Here is a 19,976-nt window from a genome sequence, read left to right on the forward strand (position 1 = left end):
CTCAAACAGTCCTCTTGCCTTGGCCTCCCAGAGTGCTGGGATTATAGGTGTGAGCCACTGTGCCTAGTCCTCCAAATGTTAATTGGTGTTAATTTTGTGTATTGTCTAGGAAATGGTTGAATTTAGAACCTAAGAGTGCTTGTTTTACAGTTTATTCTTATGAGATAATAGTGTGGATTCATCACTTTTAAAAAATAATGAATTGTATTGAGATACAATTATATAAAATAAAAGTAAGTAAGCTATTCGTTAAGCAAAGCCTAAGTCTTACTGTGTTGCCCAGGCTGGAGGGCAGTGACCATTCACAGGGCAATCATAATGCAGCACAGCCTAGAACTCCTGGCTTCAAGCAATCCTCCCACTTCAGCCTCCTGAGTAGACTACAAGGGTGTGGCATGCCCAGTGAACTGATGAGTTTTGACAAATGTATACAGTCATGTAACCACCACCACAGCCATGATATAGAACATTTCTGTTACTTTACAAAAAACTCCTTTGTGGCCAGGCACAGTGGTGCACCTGTAGACCCAGCTACTCAGGTGGCTGAGGTGGGAAGATCACTCGAGCCCAGTAGTTCTAGACCAGACTGAGCAACAGAGTGAGACCCCTACATTCCTTTGTGCCTCTTTGTGGTCAATCTCTTCTTCCCCAACTCCCTGGCAACCACTGATCTCTAGTTTAACTTTTCCTAGAATTTCATATAAATGGAATCATACATTATACAGTCTTTTGTGTCTGGCTTCTTGCACTTAGCATAATGCTTGGAGATTCATCCATGTTGTATGTATTCGTAGTTGGACAGTTTTTATTGCTGAGTAGTATTCATTGTATAGAATATCACAAACTCTATCTACCAACTTACGGACATGGGGTCATTTCCACATTTTGCATATTATGAATAAAATGGCTATGGTTGGTCTCGAACTCTTGAGCTCAAGTGATCCTCCTGTGTTGCCCTCCCAAATGTCTTTAATTTTTTTTAACAATATTTTTTTCTTTTTCTTTAGACACAGGGTCTCATGCTGTCACCCAGGCTGGAGTGCGGTGGTGTGATCATAGCTTACTGTAACATCAAACTCCTAGGCTCAAGCAATCCCACCTCAGCTTCCTGAGTAGCTGGAACTACAGGTGTGCATCACCATGCCCGGCTAGTTTAAAAATTTTTTTGTAGAGATGAAGTCTGACTATGTTGCCAGGCTGGTCTCTAACTCCTGGGCTCAAATGATCTTCCCACTTCAGCCTCCCAAAATGCTGGGTTCTGGGAGTGAGCCACCATGAGTATGTCTTTGTGTGGACATAATGTTTTCATTTCTCTGGGGTAAATACTGAAATGGGATTTCTGGTAGCATGATAAGTGTATCTTTGTGGAGGGGAAAAAAGTATGCTTGATCTTATAAGCAACTGCTAAAATATTTTTCAAAGTGGCTGTACTATTTTGCATTCCCAAAGCTACTGATTAGGGTTCTAGTTTTTCCATAACTTTATCAACACTTGGTATTAGGTTGATGCAAAAATATCAGTTTTAATTTTAACCCTTCTAACAGGTGTGTGGTGGTGCCCCATTATAGTTTCAGTTTGCATTTCCTTAACTAATGACATTGAACCTTTATTCATATGCTTATTTGTAGTTGGTATATCTCTTTAGTGAAATGTCCTACAATCTTTTGCCTATTTTCTTTTCTTTCTTTTTTTTTTTTTTTTTTTTTGAGACAGGGTCTTGTTCTATTACCCAGGTTGCAGTAGATTGGTGATCATAGCTTACTGCAGCCTTGACCTCCCAAGATTCAGATTATACTCTCCCGCCTCAGCCTTCCAAGTAGGTGAGACCACAGGCACATGCCACCACTCCCAGCTAATTAAAAAAAATTTTTTTGTACTAGTCTGGGCAACATGGCCAAACCCCTCCTCTCCACAAAAAAATAGAAAAATTACCTGGGTGTGGTGGCGCAAGACTGTAGTGCCACATACTTGAGAGGCTGAGATGGGAGGATCACCTGAGCCTGAGGAGGTTAAAGCTGCAGTGAGCCGTGATTGTGCGACTGCACTCCAGCCTATTGACAGTGACACCTTATCTCAAAAAAAAAAAAAAAATTTATTTTTTTAAAGATGGGTTCTTGCTATGTTGCGTTGCTCAGGCTGGTCTCAAACTTCTGGGCTCAAGCCATCCTCCCACCTCAGCCTTCCAAAGTACTAGAACTACAGGAGTGAGCCACTGTGCACGGTAGAGAATAGTTATCTTAACAATATTGAGCCCTCTGGTGCACAAACATATCTTTCCATTTATTAGGTCTCTAAAATTTTCTTTCGACAGTTTTGCAGTTTTCAGTGTATAGGTCTGCTTATAATTTTTTAAAACTAAAATTTTTTTTTTTTTTTGGCCAGGCGTGGTGGCTTACACCTGTAATCCTAGCACTTCGGGAGGCCGAGGTGGGCAATTTACCTGAGGTCAGGAGCTCAAGACCAGCCTGGCCAACATGGTGAAACCCCATCTCTACTAAAAATACAAAAAATTCACCTAGCGCAGTGGCGTGTCCCTGTAATCCCAGCTACTTGGGAGGCTAAGGCAGGAGAATTGCTTGAACCCGGGAGGCGGAGATTGCGGTGAGCCAAGATCGCGTCACCGCACTCCAGCCTGGGCAACAGAGTGAGACTTCGTCTCAAAAAAAAAAAAATTTTTTTTCTTAAAAAAATATTTAATAGTCTTTTCAGTGTGATTTCTACTAGTGCTTTTAAAAATAGACCAAAGACCAGGCATGGTGACTCATATCTGTAATCCCAACACTTTGGGAGGCTGAGGCAGAAGGATCACTTGAATCCAGTAGTGCAAGACCAGCCTGGGCAACATAGCCAGACTCCATCTCTAAAAAAAAAGTAGATCAAGAACAGTTACAACATGGGTTCTAAATGCATTGAATTTCAGAAGAAAGTAAGCTATTTGTTAAGCAAAAGTCCTTTAAAAATGGTTGGGAAAATACAGATACCAGAGGGAAGAAAGATACCTAAAATGTTAGGCATGAACTCAAGGACATCATTTGTAGAGAATGAAGAACATAAATCCTCATCATAAAGCCATTTTATTCCAAATTTGTGTGTGTGTATGCGTGTGTGTGTGTGTGATACATAAAATTTCTTTCTTAATTACCAGCCCTAGCCTTAAGTGCAGCTGCTTTCCTCTTTAGCTTTTAATTACAAATTACAATTTCTTTTTTTTTTTTTTTTTTTGAGACGGAGTCTCGCTCTGTCGCCCAGGCTGGAGTGCAGTGGCCGGATCTCAGCTCACTGCAAGCTCCGCCTCCCGGGTTCACGCCATTCTTCTGCCTCAGCCTCCCGAGTAGCTGGGACTACAGGCGGCCGCCACCGCGCCCGGCTAGTTTTTTGTATTTTTTAATAGAGACGGGGTTTCACCGTGTTAGCCAGGATGGTCTTGATCTCCTGACCTCGTGATCCACCCGTCTCGGCCTCCCAAAGTGCTGGGATTACAGGCTTGAGCCACCACGCCCGGCCACAAATTACAATTTCTTACTATTCTCTGGTGGGCTGTTAGAGCAGTGGGTAGGATTATTATTTTTTTTTCCTTTTAATAACCTAGAGGAGGGGCCAAGGGGTTCATCTGAGGATTTTTTTTTTTTTTTTTTTTTTTTTTTGAGATGGAGTTTTGCTCTTGTTGCCCAGGCTGGGGTGCAGTGGTGTGATCTCAGCTCACCGCCACCTCCACCTCCCAGGTTCAAGCGATTCTCCTGCCTCAGCCTCCCTAGTAGCTGGGATTACAGGCATGTGCCACCACACCCATCTCAAAAAAAAAAAAAAAAAAGAAAAAACTATCCCAGATCGGCCAGGTACAGTGGCTCAGGCCTGTAATGCCAGCGCTCTGGGAGGCCGAGATGAGAGGATTGCTTGAGCTCAGGAGTTTGAGACCAGCCTGGGCAACATAACAAGACCTCGTCTCTACTAAAAATAAAAGTAAAAACATTAGCTGGGTGTGGTGGCAGGTGCCTGTAGTCCCCACCTACTTGGGAGGCTGTGGCAGGAGGATCATTAGAGCTCGGAAGATCAAGACTGCAATGAGCTATGATTGTGCTGCCACTGCACTCCACCCTGGGTTACAGAATAAGACCCTGTCTCAAAAACAAAAACAAAGAAAGAAACAATATCCCAGATAAGTAAAATAACTAGTCTTAGATTTTATAAGCTCGTCCTTCTAATTCATCTCAATATATAACATTTTTAAAGTTAGAACCAGTCCTTGATTCAAGTTCAATATTTTAATTCTCATTTTATTATTTATTTTTTTGAGACAGAGTCTCACTCCGTCACTCAGGTTGGAGTGCAGTGGCACCATCTTGGCTCACTGCAACCTCCGCCTCCTGGGTTCAAGCTATTTGCCTGCCTCAGCCTCCCGAGTAGCTGGGATTGCAAGCGTGCACCACCACGCCCAGCTAATTTTTGTATTTTTAATAGTGATGGGGTTTCACAATGTTGGCCAGGCTGGTCTCAAACTCCTAGCCTCATGTGTTCCGCCCACCTTGGCCTCTCAAAAGTGCTGGGATTACAGGCATGAGCCACCACGCCTGGCGTAGTCTCATTTTATAAATAAGGAAATAATCTTAGCCAATTTTTGCTAAGGTTTCATCTAGTGATTTAGTGACTGCAAAATAAATTTAACTTTTTAAGACATTTTTGTCAGTAAATGTGAGAGCTGTAGTTTTACAAATCCTTTCTCCCCCCACCTAATTTGCCTAATTGTAGATAGAAGTACTTCCTACTTTGTTTCATTATGTATTTCCTTTTTTTCTTTTGAGATAGGGTCTCCCTCTGTCACCCAGGCTGGTATGCAGTGGCTCAATCACAGCTTACTGCAACCTTGACCTCTCGGGCCCAAGTGATCATCCCACCTCAGCCTCACGAGTAGCTGACACCACAAGTGTACACCATGATGCCTGGCTAGTTTAAAAAAGTTTTTTAGAGACATGGTTTCCCTTTGTTGCCCAGACTGGTCTCCAACTCCTAGACTCAAATGATCCTTCTACCTTGGCCTCCCAAAGCGTTGGGATTACAGGCTTGAGCTACCATGCCTGGCCTTATTAAGTGTTTCTAGGTCGGACTAGTAACAGAGGCTAAAGGTATTAAGAAACTTATCTGGGAGACAAAGATAAATACATTGACTAATGTATCTGTGATTAAGTACACAGATACATTAAATACAGATGACATGGTGGGAAAAGTAGATACTAGATATTATGGGGGAACATTGGAAAGAGGAAATTAACCTGGGAAAGGTTTCTTCTTAGAGGTGAGATATAATCTGAGACTTGAAAGATGAGTAGGGATTAGCCAACTGAAGGAGAGGGCAAATATTCCAGGCAGAGGAAATAGTATATGCGAACATCCAGAGATAAGCGTTTATTGTACCAGTGGGGGAAACTGCAAGGGTTACAGTATACTGTTGAGAGGGAGAACTAGGAGTATTGAGAAAGTAAGATCGATATTCTAGCTATTAAGTTTTCTTACCATACTGTTTTTCTTTATTACATTTGTGAACTTTTTTTCCCAATTTTTTTATTGTGTTAAAATACATGTAACATAATGTTTATGATCTCAACCATTTTAAGTGGTATTAAATACATTCATAATGTTGTGCAACCATCACCATCATCCATCTCCATAACTTTTTCATTTTGTAAAACTGAAACTCTCGGCTGGGTGTGGTGGCTCACACCTGTAATCCCAGCACTTTGGGAGGCCAAGGTGGGTGGATCATCTGTGGTCAGGAGTTCCAGACCAGCCTGGGCAACATGGTGAAACCCTGTCTCTACTAAAAATACAAAAAATTAGCTGGGTGTGGTGGCGTGTACCTGTAATCCCAACTACTCGGGAGATTGAAGCAGGAGAATTGCTTGAACCCGGGAGGCAGAGGATGCAGTGTCGCCCTCTAACCTGGGAACCTGGGCGACAGAGTGAGACACCATCTCAAAAAATAAAAAAAGAAACTCTATACTCATTATACAATTACTCTTTTCCCCTCCCCTCAGTGTCTAGCAACTACCATTCTACTATCTGTCTCTATGATTTAGACTACTCTAAATACCTCATTTAAATGAAATCATACAGTATTTGTCTTTATGATTGGCTTATTTCATTCAGCAAAATGTTCTCAAGATTCATCTGTTTTTTTGTTGTAGCATATTGCGGATTTCCTTCAATTTTTAAGGCAGAATAAGATTCCATTGTATGTATATACCACATTTTACTCATCTATCCATCTCTCTATGGACACTCGTGTTGTTTCCTTGTTTTAGCTATTGTGAATAATGCTGCTATTAAAATGGGTGTACACATATCTCTTTAAGACCCTGTTTTTAGTTGTTTTAAGTGTATACCTAGAAGTGGAATTGACGGATAATATGGTAATTCTATTTTTAGTTTTTTGAGGAACCACTGTACTGTTTTCCATAACAGCTATACCATTTTACACATCAGCAGTGGACAAGGGTTCCAGTTTCTCCACATCCTCTCCAACACTTGTCTTTTTTTTTTTTTTTTTTTTTTTATGGTGACTATCCTAATGACTGTGAGTTGGTTCTTAAACATTTTTTTCCCTTAAGAGGGAGTCTCGCTCTGTCATCAGGCTGGAGTGCAGTGGCGCGATCTTGGCTTACTGCAACCTTGGCCTCTGAGGTTCAAGCGATTGTCCTGACTCAGCCTCCCGAGTAGCTGGGACTACAGGCGTGTGCCACCAAGCCTGGCTAATTTTTGTATTTTTAGTAGAGATGGGGTTTCACGATGTTGGCCAGGATGGTCTCAATCTCTTGACATCATGATCTGCCCGCCCCAGCCTCCTAAAGTGCTGGGATTACAGACATGAGCCACTGTGCCCGCACTCCTAAACATTTTTAATCATTTTAAATTCATATTCTATAGTTATCATGAACCTATATTCCTTAATTTAAAACATTTACATATAAACATCCAGTTAAAGTTTTGGGGTTGGGCGTGGTGACTCACGCCTGTAATCGTAGCACTTTGGGAGCCCGAGGCGGGAGGATCACCTGAGGTCGGGAGTTTGAGAAAAATACAAAAATTATGCCAGGAGCAGTGGCTCATGCCTGTAATCCCAGCACATTTGGAGGCCAAGGTGGGCGGATCACCTGAGGTCAGGAGCTCGAGACCAGCCTGGCCAGCATGGTGAAACCCCGTCTCTACTTAAAATACAAAAAAATTAGCTGGGCATGGTGGTGCATGTCTGTAATCCCAGCTACTCGAGAGGCTGAGGCAAGAGAATCACTTGAACTCCAGAGGCGAAGGTTGCAGTGAACTGAGATGGCGCTTTTGCACTCCAGCGTGGACAGCAGAGTAAGACTCTGACTCAAATAAAAAAAAACAAAAAACAACGAAAATTAGCCGGGTATGGTGGTAGGGGCCTGTAATCTCAGCTACTTGGGAGACTGAGGCAGGAGAATTGCTTGAACCTGGGAGGCGGAGGTTGCCGTGAGCTGAGATCGTACCACTGTACTCCAGCCTGGGTGACAGAGTGAGACTCTGTCTCAAAAAAAAAAAGAAAGAAGTTTTGGATAAAATACAGGGAAATTTAACAACTCTTGATTAAAACCATTATATATTGATTATGCTACACTTGTTATTGCTCTATTTATTTACTACAAGATGCCATAAATAAGAGAGACATCTTTTAAAAATAAACCTGGCTGGGCATAGTGGCTCACACCTATAATCCTAGCACTTTGGGAGGCCGAGGCAGGAGGATTGTTTGATTCCAGGAGTTCAGGACCAGCCTTGGGCCACATAGTGAGACACTGTCTCTCTCTCTTTTTTTTTTTTGTTTTGAGATGGGGTTACGCTGTTGTTGCCCAGGCTAGAGTGCAGTGGCACAATCTTGGCTCACTGCAACCTCCGCCTCGCAAGTTCAAGCGATTCTCCTGCCTCAGCCTCCCGAGTAGCTGGGATTATAGGTGCCCACCACCACGCCTGGCTAATTTTTGTATTTTTAGTAGAGATGGGATTTCACCACATTGGCCAGGCTGGCCTTGAACTTCTGACCTCAAGTGATCCACCCACCTTGGCCTCCCAGAGTGCTGGTATTACAGGCATGAGCCACTGCACCCAGCCCTGTCTCTTTTTAAAAAAATATTAAAAAACAAAAATTAAAAAAAAAATACTTATATAAGGCCGGGCGCGGTGGCTCAAGCCTGTAATCCCAGCACTTTGGGAGGCCGAGATGGGCGGATCACGAGGTCAGGAGATTGAGACCATCCTGGCTAACACAGTGAAACCCCGTCTTTACTAAAAAATACAAAAAATTAGCCGGACGAGGTGGCAGGCGCCTGTAGTCCCAGCTACTCGGGAGGCTGAGGCAGGAGAATGGCGTGAACCCAGGAGGCGGAGCTTGCAGTGAGCTGAGATCCGGCCACTGCACTCCAGCCTAGGCAACAGAGCGAGACTCCATCTCAAAAAAAAAAAAAAAAAAAAAAAACATATATAGGCTGGGCATGGAGACTCAACGCGTGTAATCCTAGCACTTCGGGAGGCTGAGGTGGGTAGATCACCTGAGGTCGAGAGTTCGAGACCAGCCTGACCAAGATAGAGAAACTCCGTCTCTACTAAAAATACAAAATAAACTGGGTGTGGTGGCACATGCCTGTAATCCCAGCTACTTGGGAGGCTGAGGCAGGAGAATCGCTTGAACCCGGGATGCAGAGGTTGTGGTGAATCGAGATCATATCATTGCACTCTATCCTGGGCAACAAGAGCAAAACGCCATCTCAAAACAAAACGAGACAAAACAAAACAAACAATCATATATAAACTAAAGAATTTATCTGAATATGCTTGCAATAACACCATCCCTGTCATTTACATGTACTACCTGATTTTTCTCAAAGAAAATAGAAGTATTGTAGTAAAGTGAATAATTCACCCCATTTCTTTACTTCTGCCTGTATCCACATGTTTGTCATGATTTCATGGTGGGCAGAGCACATTTTTCTTCTCTTGATGTGCTTTAGCCAACGGCATATGGGTAGAATTGACAGTGTGCATCTCTGAACTTGGGCCTTTAAGAGACCTTGAATCTTTCTGCTTAATCTTATGTTTCCTCTAGCTTCATGAGAATACCTCATGGGTTCAAAGAGGGTGAGAGACACCAGTAGCAAAGGTCCTACCAGGCATCCTCCAGAATTGCTGTGTGAAGCAAAGCCGCCAAATTCAGCCTAGCCTAGAGTACCTGAACTGGTTCAATGTGCAGGTCCATGAAAATAAATGATCAGTTTTTAAGCCACTGAGTTTCTTGGTATCATGTGCCATAATTTTGAAGTATGTCTAGGCTCTCTCTTTTTGTTTTTTTTTTCTTCTTGAAACAAGGTCTTGTTCTGTTACCCCAGTTGGAGTGCAGTGATGTGATCACCACTCAATCCAGCCTGGACCTCCCGAGCTCAAGCCATCCTCCTACTTCAGCCTTCTGCGTAGCTGGGACTATAGGTGCATGCCACGACACTGGCTAGTTTTTGTATTTTTTGTAGAGATGAGGTTTCACCATGTTGTCTAGGCTGGTCTTGAACTCCTGGGCTCAAGTGATCTACCTGCCTCAGCCTCCCAAAGTGCTAAGATTACAGGCCTGAGCCACTGTGCACAGCCATGGCTGTCATTTGAATTACAGAATTTATCTATTTGTTTATTTATTTAGAGACAGAGTCTTACTCTGTTGCCAGGCTGGAATGCAGTGGCGTGATCTCGGCACATTGCAACGTCTGCTTCCCGGGTTCAAGCCATTTCCTGCCTCAGCCTCCCTAGTAACTGGGACTACAGGCACACACCAGTGTAATACACCCAGCCAATTTTTGTGTTTTTAGTAGAAACGGGGTTTCACCATGTTAGCCAGGATAGTCTCAATCTCTTGACCTCGTGATCCACCTGCCTTGGCATCCCCAAGTGCTGGGATTACAGGCATGAGCCACCATGCCTGGCCGAATTACATAAATTATTTAAGGCTTGGATCTGTGGCTCACACCTGTAATCCTAGCAGTTTGGGAGGCAGAGGCAGGAGGATCACTTAAAGTCAGGAGTTCGAGACCAGCCTGGGCAACAAAACGAGACTCTGTCTCTACAAAGAAAAAAAAAAAGTTGAGTAGACTACTTTGACTGATAAAACTAGCCTTTTAGGCCGGGCGCGGTGGCTCACGCCTGTAATCCCAGCACTTTGGGAGGCCAAGGTGGGCGGATCACAAGGTCAGGAGATCGAGATCATCCTGGCTAATACAGTGAAACCCGTCTCTACTAAAAAATACAAAAAAAAAAAAAATTAGCTGGCTGTGGTGGCGGGTGCCTGTAGTCCTAGCTACTTGGGAGGCTGAGGCAGGAGAATGGCTTGAACCCAGGAGGCGGAGCTTGCAGTGAGCCGAGATTGCGCCACTGCACTCCAACCTGGGTGACTGAGCGAGTCTGTCTCAAATAAGTAAGTAAATAAAAAAAATAAATAAAACTAGCCTTTTAGAGGCAGGGGCTCATGTATATATCCTAGCAATTGTTCCATGAAAACCTGCAGATTGGGCCAGGAGCAGTGGCTCACACCTGTAATCCCAGCACTTTGGGAGGCTGAGGCGGGCAGATCACCTGAGGTCAGGAGTTCGAGACCAGCCTGGCCAACATGATGAAACCCCATCTCTACTAAAAATACAAAAATTAGCCAGGCATGGTGGTGCGTGCCTGTAATCCCAGCTATTCAGGAGGCTGAGGCAGGAGAATTGCTTGAACCAGGGAGGCAGAGGTTGCAGTGAGCTGAGATCGCACCATTGTACTCCAGCCTGGGGGACAAGAGCGAGACTGCGTCTCAAAAAAAAAAAAAAAAAAAAAAGCCTGCAGATTGGGAACTGATGAACCTGAAGCCCTTGCCCACTTTCATCCCCTCTGGTTGCCAGTTGCTTGAAATAACACGTCTGTGACCTGGTGTTAGGGCATATTACTGCTTATCTGTTTTGGACAAGCATAGTCATGCATTTGTTCTGTTTGGAAGAGAGAATGAGTAATAGTCAGTACTCTCTCCAGCAGAAAAAGGCAAAAACCAATTTTGATTGTGGAGACATGAAATAAGTGGTCCTTTGCTTGCTGGGAACTTGAAATATTTCCCTTAAAACGTGTTTTAAAGAGTAGTTGGGTTCCCAGGTGGTTTGTTCTTTCAAATGAATGAATGCTTGTTCTTTCATCTATTCCCTTTTGTCACTGCACATTAGGCTGTATATTAAAAACTAAGGATACAAAAAAGAAGAGATTTCTTGCCAGGAAGATGTTTGAAACCATGTCGTGACATTACCATGTAAATATGTGTTTAAAATATAATACAGAAGATGGTAAACCAAAGCCATGAACAAAGTAAAAGGAGAGTAGATAAAGGTGATTCTAAATGTACACTAAGAGAAGATAATGTACAAAAGTAGATTCTGGCGGGGTGCGGTGGCTCACACCTGTAATCCTAGGACTTTGGGAGGCCAAGGCGGGCGGATTGTGTGAGCTCAGGATTTCAAGACTAGCCTGGGCTCATGAACTCATCTCAAAAATAAAAAAAATTAAAAATAAAAATAAAAGTAGGTTTTTTGATTATAGCCTAATTAGTTCCATTAAGATGCTTAATTCTCCCTTAAAATGTTTCTATGGAAAATGCATTTCTTTTTTTTTTTGAGTTGGAGTCTTGCTGTGTCGCACAGGCTGGAGTGCAGTGGCGCGATCTTGGCTCACTGCAAGCTCCGCCTCCCGGGTTCACGCCATTCTCCTGCTTCAGCCTCCCAAGTATCTGGGACTACAGGCGCCCGCCACCACGCCTGGCTAATTTTTTGTATTTTAAGTAGAGACGGGGTTTCACTGTGTTAGCCAGGATGGTCTCCATCTCCTGACCTCATGATCTGCCCACCTCGGCCTCCCAAAGTGCTGGGATTACAGGCGTAGCCACTGCACCCAGCTGGAAAATGCATTTCTAAGCCTATTTAGTGAGTCCAGAACACACCTGTCTACCAACTCTTCTCTCTATGCCTAGCCCACCGTAGGTGAGCCTGAAATACTTTTTTTCACTTTATGTAATTTAATGCTGTTGAGAAAAGGTCTCTCACAAGAGGATATGTTGGGAGCTTTAAGGGCACTGGTCCTTTGTAGGAGAGCATACTGTGGCAATGATAATCTATGGGTTGTTTGGGGACCACACAGTATATTGTGACAAACACAACATATTCTTTTTTCCTTGCTGCCTAATAGTTGAGTAATATGGAATACCTTGTGCCACTTACTGAAAGCCTTAAACTGGTCATATTAAAAACTAGTACAGGCTGGGTGTGGTGGCTCATGCCTGTAATCCCAGCACTTCGGGAGGCCAAAGCGGGCAGATCACTTGAGCTCAGGAGGTCAAGACTAGTCTGGGCAAAATGGTGAAACCCCATCTCTACCAAAAATACAAAAAATTAGCCAGGTGTTGTGTCGTGTGCCTGTAGTTCCAGCTACTTGGGAGGCTGAGGCATAGGAATACCTTGAGCCTGGAAGGCAGAGGTTGCAGTGAGCAGAGATTGCACCCCTGCCCTCCAGCCTAGCCAACAGAGTGAGACACTGTCTCAAAAAACAACAAACAAACAAAACAACTGATTGAGCATCCCTAAACCAAAATTCCAAAATCTGAAATGCTCCAAAATCCAAAATTCATTGGACCATTTCAGATTTTGAATTTTCAGATTATGGATGCTCAACCATAATTATAATGCAAATATTGCAAAATAGGGGCAAAAATCAGAAATCTAATTGGCAGAATGTAACCTGGTTTCCCTTGGGGTGCTTTCATGATTTCCATAGACTTTTTTTCAGCTAAATCTTGTATTTTATATACCACTTTTCAGATAAGTATAAAACTTTTCCCCTTTATTTTTATTACTGATGTTAGAGAAAACTGGTTTCTGAAATATGAATGTCTTTGGCTTTACAAAAATCACTAGTTTTATTTTAAATATTCCAGTGTCCCTAAAAAGTTAAACAATAACCTCACTGATTTACAAGGCTTCCAGGAGGCTGATTTATAACTGAAAGGTCTGTGAATGATGTTTATCAGTATCAATTTGCACTATTAATCAGACACTCATGAGTTTTAGATTATCATAATTGCTTAGTAAATTTCTGCCATCTAACTAAAAAAAATTCTGTTTATCACCAGATCCTAGAACCCTATCAATATTGTCTCTGCTGTGTAAATAGTTCTGAGTAGTGCAATATTGCTTATAGGGTTTTGGTGTTTGGGAAGAACAATGGGCAGGCTGCAGAAACTATGTAGCTGAAACAAGCAAAAGTCATCTTTGTTTAGGAAGAAAACAAGGAACTAGATTTCACTATAAACATTAAAATCTGAGGCTTAAATGTAAATTTTTAATTTATTAGAAGAAGGTAACATTTTTCTTTTTTACAAATGGGTTTATTTGTAGTATAAAGAAATAACGGAGTTTTAGTATTGAAAAGGATCTTAGATTCCAACTCATTTGATAGGAGAGACCCAAAGAAATGAGGGACTTAACCTAGGGCCACATAGCTGGTTAGTGATACTAGGACTAGACTTTCTACCATGTACCCCAATTCTTTTATTTTTCTGTACCATACTACCATATTGTGTTCAGAGGGAATTTTTAGTTGACTAGTTTTATAACTTTAGTGATATTAATGTAAAACATAAAAAAACCTTTAATTTTAGGTGAAAAATGTACATTTTTGGATGGGCGTGGTGGCTTATATCTGTAGTTCCAGCACTTTGGGAGGCTAAGGCGGGAGGATCGTTTGAGCTCAGGAGTTCAAGTCCAGCCTGGGTAACATAGCGAGATCTTGTCTGTACAAAAAAATACAAAAATTAGCTGGGTTTGGTAGTGGACATCTGTAGTCCCAGCTACTCAGGAGACTAAGGCAGGAGAATCTCTTGAGTCCAGGAGGTTGAGCCTGCAGTGAGCTGTGATCGTGCCACTGCACTCACCTGGGCAACAAAGCAAGACCCTGTCTCAAAAAGAAAAATAAAAAAGAATTTACATTTTTTCCACATGTGTGACTCTTAATGGCTTAAATATCATATATAACTTTGTCTAACTACATTAAGAAAACAGTAATGGAAATAGAACTAGAGGCAAGTTATTTTGCTATTTCCTCATTTATAAATTGAAGGGTTCAGAGCAGAGACATTTAAGATTATTTTTCGGCTGAGCATGGTGGCTCACACCTGTAATCCCAGCATTTTTGGAGGCTGAGGTGGGCGGATCACAAGGTTAGAAGATCAAGACCAGCCTGGCCAACATGGTGAAACCCCGTCTCTACTAAAAATACAAAACTTAGCTGGGTATGTCGTATGCCTGTAGTCCCAGCTACTCGGGAGGGTGAGGCATGAGAATCGCTTGAACCCGGGAAGCAGAGGTTGCAGTCAGCCAAGATTGTGCCACTGCACTCCAGCCTGGCAATAGAGAGAGACTCCGTCTAAAAAAAAAAAAGAAAAAAAAAAAGATTATTTTTCTATCAGCATTTCTTTGGCATCTTTTTTGCCCCCTGCTTACACCCTAGCCCACTGACTTCACTAATAAGCCAGTACTGGCCAGGTGCAGTGGTTCACACCTGTAATCCTAGCACTTTGGGAGGCCGAGGCCGATGGATCACCTGAGGTGAGGAATTCGAGACCAGCCTGCCCAACATGGCGAAACCCTGTCTCTACTAAAAATACAAAAAATGAGCTGGGCGTGGTAGCAGGCGCCTGTAATTCCAGCTACCTGGAAGGCTGAGGCAGGAGAATCACTTGAACCTGGGAGTTGGAGGTTGCAGTGAGCCCCGAGATCGTGCCATTGCACTCCAGCCGGGGAGACAAGAGTGAAATTCGGTCTAAAAAATAATAATAATAAGTCAGTACTGTCCCTGTGTATTATTACAAGATATTCTCTACAATTTTCCACAGAGGATAACATTCTACCCACAAGCTGTTTTTCTTTTCTTCCTTCCTCCCTTCATTTTGGAGATGGGGTCTCACTATATTGCCCAGGCTGTTGTACAGTGACTATTTACAGAAGAGATTATAACACACTGCAGCCTTGAACTCCTGGGCTCAAGCAATCCTCCTGCTTCAGCTTTTTCAGTAACTGGGACTACAGGTACACATCAAACCTAGCACAAGCTGTTTTTCTTGTCTTTTTAAAAAATATTTAAAAAATTATTTTATATTTTTAAAAAATGTATTTTTTTAGGCTGAGCGTGGTGGCTCACGCCTGTATTGCCCGCACTTTGGGAAGCCAAGGCGGATCACAAGGTCAGGAGATCGAGACCATCCTGGCTAACACGGTGAAACCCCATCTCTACTAAAAATACAAAAAATTAGCTGGCGTGGTGGCTGGCGCCTGTAGTCCCAGCTATTCGGGAGGCTGAAGCAGGAGAATGGTGTGAACCTGGGAGGCAGAGCTTGCAGTGAGCTGAGATCACACCACTGCACTCCAGCCTGGGGGACAGCAAGACTCCATCTCAAAAATATTTTTTAAACATAAATAAATACACAAGATAAAATTTTAAAAAATATTTTAAAAATTATTTTATATTTTTAAAAAATGTAATTTAAAAAAATATTTTTTCAGGCCGGGCACCGTGGAAAATATTTTTTCAGCCACCTTGCCTGGCTAATTTATATAATTTAATTTGTAATGATGGCTATGTTTAATAATTGTCTTGCAAAAAATCTTGACAGTTTAGGCTGGGGGCAATGGCCCGCGCCTAAATCCCAGCACTTTGGGAGGCCAAGGATGGCAGATCACTCGAGGTCAAGAGTTTGAGACCAGCCTGGGCAACATGGTGAAACCCCATTTTACGAAAATGAGTAAAAATTAGCTGGGTGTGGTGGCAGGTGCCTGTAATCCCAGCTACTCAGAGGCTGAGGCAGGAGAATTGCCTGAACCTGGAAGGTGGAGGTTGCAGTGATCGCACCACTATACTATAGCCTGGATGACAGAAGACAGAGACTCTCTCAAAAAAAAAAAAAAAATAAAATAAAATAAAAAATGACAGTTTAGTTGATTTCATCATACCATTGATTAGAAGGGTACTCTTTGGTATCTTCCTAAAATAGAAGTTATTTAAAAGTAGAAACCGCCTCTTTTTGGTACCATTTGATGATTAACACATTTTGGGCCCCTAGGCATTACAGGAAACCAGAGCAGAAACCTCTCTTAAAAAGATGCCGGGCCGGTGACTCACACCTGTAATCCCAGAACTTTGGGAGGCTGAGGCAGGCCGCTCGCCTGAGGTCAGGAGTTAGAGACCAGTCTGGCCAATATGGTGAAACCCTGTCTCTACTAAAAATACAAAAATCAGCTGGGCGTAGTGGCATGTGCCTATAGTCCCAGCTACTTGGGAGGCTGAGGTGGGAAGATCTCTTCAGCCTGGGAGGTTGGGGCTGTAGTGAGCCGAGATGTTGCCACTGTACTCCAGCATGTGTGACAGAGCGAGACCTTGTCTCAAAAAAATAAATAAATGAAAAAAATATATATATAATATTTATATATATGAATATAGTCTACATTTTGGAGTTTTGTGTCCCCCAAACTCATCATGTTTTGTGACATATATGTTAGATTATTGTAAAGATCTTTCAGACCTTGGAGGTCTTACTTGCCAAATTTAGGACAATTTAGGCCTGTGGTCCCAGCTCTCAGGAGGCTGAGGGAGAATTGCTTAAACCCTGGACGCAGAGGTTGTAGTGAGCCAAGACTGTGCCACTGCACTCCAGCCTGGGCGACAGAGCAAAACTCTTCTCAAAAAAAAATAAAAATAAAAAAAGGAAATTTACTGTTCAAGGAACTACATGAGATTATGCTAAACTTCAAGCACAACTAAAATATCAAGTTAAAAAATATGTAAGCTTAATAATTTGTTTCATAAACATGTTAAGGGTTCCTAGAATAGAGATTGTCTTAGGAATCTCTGGAGCCACAAATTCCATAATTTATGGTAAACTAAATGACTAAAACAAGCTTTAAAGACTCGTATTTAAAGTTGTGCTTAAGAATGTTATATAACTCATTGAAAAAAGCTATGGAATTGTAGTCTGTTTAGTAATTAAGACAAACAAGAAAATCAGGTCTTGAGTGCTCACAGTCTTTGTTAACTTTGATTTGCTCTGGCTCCTGGTGTCTCCTCATTCTCTCCATCCACATGTTTGATGGGTTAGTGTACTTTTCTTATTTATAGGAAAAGATAATCCCTAAGTATGTCTTAGTAAGAGAAATTATGCTAATAGGAATTTCTTAATACATACACAAACACAAACATTAGTATTTTTAAGGAGGGGTAATTATTGATTAATTTAATCATGGCATCTCATCTGACAAATATATAGGATAAATGAAAAGCTTCCACTTTTTGGAAATCATTTTAAACCCACTTTGTAATTATGTACCCAACATTAATTTTTCTGGCTTAGAACGACTCCCTGATGTTAGAGATAGAAATCAGATATTGACGTGGAAAATATGTTTAAAAACAAAAACTTTCTCTTTTATCTGTACCCTCCCCCCCAAGTTTTTGCTATAAAGATAGAATTTTGGTCATTACAGAGTTTTCCATTCCAATTTAGGTCAATGATAAGAGAAATTATTAGTGATGGAAACTAGTTTATTTCTGAAATTCTGTTCAGTGATAACAGCTTCTGACCTTAGAAGCATTTGAATTTCTGACAGCCATTTTGTCTTACTCTACATTTGAAAGTAAGGTCTTAATAGAACCTTTTTTTTTTTTTTTTAGACAGAGTCTTGCTCTGTCACCGAGGCTGGAGTGCAGTGGTGTGATCTCGGCTCACTGCAAGCTCTGTCTCCCGGATTCATGCCTTTCTCCTGCCTCAGCCTCCTGAGTAGCTGGGACTACAGGCGCCTGCCACCACACCCGGCTAATTATTTTGTATTTTTAGTAGAGACAGGGTTTCACCATGTTAGCCAGGATGGTCTCGATCTCCTGACCTCGTGATCTGCCCGCCTCGGCCTCCCAAAGTGCTGGGATTACAGGCATGAGCCACCGCACCCGGCCCCTAATAGAACCTTTTATATACTAAAAATAACTGTACATCATTTCTTGTTAGACCTGAGAACTGCTTTTAACAGTTTTTCTCCTTCCACTTAGGCTTCACAATTTCGAGAATCAATCTTTAGTTCAGTAATAAAGTTCATAATAAGAGTAGCACCCTCCCAGCAAACAGCCTCCTATGTTTTGGGCTAGAAATAGGAGACCATGCCTGTGGAAATCATGTTTTCCTTTCTGTAGTAAACTCTAAGGACCATGGTTATATCCCTGATAAACTCAAGGCAGTATATGCTTTAAGGTCCTGTAAAAGATGCTGAATTTCAAGAAGTTACGAATAATTCATTGATTATACCACTTGCAGAAATAAACTACTTTTAGGCTGGACACGGTGGCTCACACCTGCAATCCCAGCACTTTGGGAGGCTGAGGCAGGAGGACTGCTTGAGCCCAGCATGGGCAACATAATGAGATCCTGTCTCTACAAAAAATCAAAAATTAGCCGGGTGCCATGGCATGTGCCTGTAGTCCCAGGTGCACTCGGAAGGGCTAGGATCCCATGAGCCCAGGAGTTTGAGACTGCAGTGAGCTCTGATGGTGCCACAATACTTCAGCCTGGGCTACAGAGCAAACCCTGTCTCATAAAAAAGAAAAAGAAACTTCTTTTTAACACTGTCACGTATCTGTCTCAACTTTCTATATGTATACACCTCTTTTACAAAAAGAGGCCATAACATACTTAAGGCTGTTTTTGTATTTAACAAGTCATAAATATAGTGTCATGTCAAATCTGTCTATATATTATCATTTTAAAAACTGATGGCCTTTTAAAAGGTTAAATAGCTGTTCATTACAAATACTACAGAAAGAATAAAATGTGAAAGCCCCCCCGTAAGTATTTTGTTGTATACCATCATTTTCATTACAAATCCTACAGAAATAGAGCAAAATGTGAAAGCTCCCCCTTAAGTATTTTTTGTATACCATCATATTCAATAACAGCATGGTATTCCAAATATTGATGTCTATTTATTTACTTATTTATGAGATAGAGTCTTGCTCTGTCACCCAGGCAGGAGTGCAGTGGCCGATCTTGGCTCACTGCAACTTCCGCCTGCTCAGTTCAACCGATTCTAGTGCCTCAGCTCTACCCAAATAGCTGGGACCACAGGCACATGCCACTATGCCCAGCTAATTTTAGTATTTTTAGTAGAGATGGGTTTTTGCCATGTTGACCAGGCTAGCCTTGAACTCCTGGGCTCAAGTGACCTGCCCGCCTCAGCTGCCCAAGTGCTGGGATTACAGGGATGAGCCACCATGCCTGGCCCCAAATACTTAATATTATTTTTTTTTTATGGAGACGGAGTTTCACGCTTGTCGCCCAGGCTGGAGTGCAGTGTCACAATCTTGGCTCACTGTAGCCTCCACCTCCAGGGTTCAAGCAATTCTCCTGCCTCAGTCCCCCGAGTAACTGGGATTACAGGCTCCTGCCACCACGCACAGCTAATTTTTGTATTTTTAGTAGAGACGAGGTTTCGCCATGTCAGCCAGGCTGGTCTCAAACTCCTGACCTCAGGTGATCCACCTGCCTTGGCCTCCCAAAGTGCTGGGATTACAGGAATGAACCACTGTGCCCGGCAGATATTGATATTTTTAAATGTAACTTTTCACTTAAATTCAGGCATCCTATATCCATAATGGCCTCAGGGTGGTAGTTCTCCCCTTTTTTCTTCCTTGGAGGTTTACTACAGATCAAGTTCCCATGCTGGCACCCAGGTTCAGTAAATTGGGGTTATTCAGACTATTACTCCTATATCGTATGTAGCTTTTCTTGTGAAATTTGTGACTTTTTAAGCCCTCTTAATTTTCGTGGCACATAGCTGTAGCTCTTTGATCAATGGGATTGCAAATAAAGGTAACAATATGAG

The 19,976-nt window shown here is 42.2% G+C and overlaps 2 protein-coding genes across 5 annotated transcripts in view; one reads left to right on the forward strand and one right to left on the reverse strand.

Moving 5' to 3' along the window:
* The window catches only part of PRR11 (proline rich 11), an 89,709-nt gene that overhangs the window by 49,098 nt on the left and 20,635 nt on the right, over nt 1–19,976 (reverse strand). The gene's annotated exons all lie outside the window — the stretch shown is intronic.
* SKA2 (spindle and kinetochore associated complex subunit 2) overlaps nt 1–19,976 on the forward strand; it is a 42,290-nt gene that overhangs the window by 4,715 nt on the left and 17,599 nt on the right. The gene's annotated exons all lie outside the window — the stretch shown is intronic.

Source organism: Macaca fascicularis, chromosome 16 (genome assembly GCF_037993035.2).
Source record: "Macaca fascicularis isolate 582-1 chromosome 16, T2T-MFA8v1.1".
NCBI classification, from domain to species: domain Eukaryota; kingdom Metazoa; phylum Chordata; class Mammalia; order Primates; family Cercopithecidae; genus Macaca; species Macaca fascicularis.